Source organism: Rousettus aegyptiacus, unplaced genomic scaffold (genome assembly GCF_014176215.1).
Source record: "Rousettus aegyptiacus isolate mRouAeg1 unplaced genomic scaffold, mRouAeg1.p scaffold_m13_p_6, whole genome shotgun sequence".
Lineage (NCBI taxonomy): Eukaryota > Metazoa > Chordata > Mammalia > Chiroptera > Pteropodidae > Rousettus > Rousettus aegyptiacus.
The window spans coordinates 50,756,015-50,758,382 of record NW_023416309.1 but is presented as its reverse complement, the minus strand read 5'-3'; positions in this window follow the sequence as shown (position 1 = coordinate 50,758,382).

Sequence of the window (2,368 nt, the reverse complement as noted above, 5' to 3'; positions counted from 1 at the left end):
GACTTCCAAGCTACCCAGGCATTTGGGGAGATGGGATAACGGGAGAGAGGGCATGGTGATAAATTCCTGGATTGCACTTTATTTTGATTTTGACATCGGTAAATCCTTGAAACATTATTTGAGTAATTATCACCAGCCTACTACAATTATTTATTTATTAAGTTTTCACAAGGCATCAATTGCACACAGGTGTATGGTTTTTGCTCAATGGCTTTGCTCTCTGAAGTGAACCCCCTCCAAAAAGAAAAAAAGAAAGAAAGAGAGAAAGAAAGAAAGAAAGAAAGAAAGAAAGAAAGAAAGAAAGAAAGAAAGAAAGAGAGAGAGAAAGAGAGAGAGAAAAAATTTGTTTGTTTTCCTTTCTTATAAAGTCTAGTTTTCCCCAGCTGAATTCAGGTGTTCTGGTTTTTCTCTATCCTATCTAAAAAATAATTGTTCTATCACTTAACATTGTGTGGTCTCTGGAATCAAGACTCTTTCTCTTACAAAAATGCAGCAATGGCCAAATTTCCACAGCTAGGAGAAAAAGAAAGATTGAGATGGCTCTCTCAATAATTGCTTCCATCTTCCCCCTTGTGTTATCCGTGGAAACTTAGCCAGCAAATATTAGAGATGTCGGATTGATTTAGCCCTTCCTCCTGTTGCTGTTTCCTCTGCCTAAAATGATGTTCTCCTCCTGCTAAATTATCACACTCCTTCTCATTTTTCTGGTCAGATGTCACCTCCCCTGGGAAGCCTCTACCGACATCCCTCTCTCCCCACTTCCCTGATTACTGCTCATTGTCTCCATCCCTTGCAAGAGTTCTGACCAATTGATTTTTTTGTGATACACGAACCTGCTTCCCATTTCCACGTTATGGAAAAAGCACTTCGAGCGCAATGATGTGGGACCATCGCCTTAATTTCTTAGCTACTTTGGGGAAGATGTTAGCTAGCGATGATTTTAAAGAAGGGGAGAGAGTTCAAATTCGGACTCTGTGAGAGTACGTGTCACCTATAGGTCAGAAGCTGGTTCCTGATAAAATGTCTTGCCTACTTAGATACATTCTGGGTCCTCAAGAGTGATCGCTTTGGCCTGCTGGAGTTTCCATTAAGGGCTGTCACTGCCTATGGATTCTGCCCAAATGTGCACTTCTCCCCAACAGAGTGACTTCATATTCTAACCGAACATCTTGATACTTTTCAAACTATAATAAAGGTGTTTGGTACGGAAGGTTTGATATTGATGACATTCCTCTTAGTTTGCTTTTTTCCCCCTATAATCTAAAAACAAAACAAAACCCCAAAGCTTAATAATTTAAAATGACCATTGACTAGTCAAATAGTCCCCACATTTTCAATTTTCCTGTAATCTATCATGTGTCCATTGAAGTGGACTATTATAGCTGCCTGAAAAAGTATTGTTTGATGTCTGTAAGCACAGTCAGCAATCAATAACTTGAAATTTGTACCATTTGTACCTTTAAGTCCTGGCACATCATTTTTTATTTCATTCAATCTGCTTACTGTTGAAGAAAAAGAATTTTGAACCATTGCCACAGAGCACATTTATGTGTGAAACAGGGTTCATTTATATGGCGCTAAGTATATCATTTTGACGTTTATTTGCAATATTAATTGTATATATTGATTCCAGTTTTTCAGAAATTGTAGATTTATTATAAACACTACCACTGATGACCTTATTTTGGTAAGAATATTCTTCTGCAGAACTTGAAAACATTTTGGAGTGAAGTCATGGATTTTTAAATTCAGAAAGACAACATATGCTGTAATATTAAGTTAAAATTCCATAATCAGTTGGTAGTTCAAGGACAAACTCTAGCAGAAAAGGCATTTTTAAAACAATGTTGTCTCTAAGCTGTTATATTAAGTATGAATGACCTTTCAGCTCTTCTTTACTCATGTTTGTAACTCATTTCTTATGTTTGATCATAACCCAAATATAAATGTAGTGTGGAAAACTATCTCTAGCCATTTCTAAGTGTTACTAGTGTTGTCAGTTAGTAATCATAAGAGAAACCCATCTCAAAACCCTTCTCTGCATTCCTCAAAGATACCACCCCAGGCACATCACACAGGAATAGGTTCGGGGCTTGAAATAACCGAGTAACGACCCTTATAAAGAACACTGGAGTTTGGCACACCTGGGAAGAAGTCAAAGACTTGCTGCCCAAGAATTCTGGGAGCATCTTCAGAAGCAAGAAGGAAGACTTCGGACTCCTCACGAGGGATGAGATGCTCCCAAGGGAGTCAGGATTTTGGCTGGGCCGGCAGGCTGTCCCTGAAGGATTGTTGCCAGCAAGGGAGGAATAATCTTCGGCGAGGATAATTACCTTCTGGGAGAGAGACAGTAAAACTGGATCGGTCC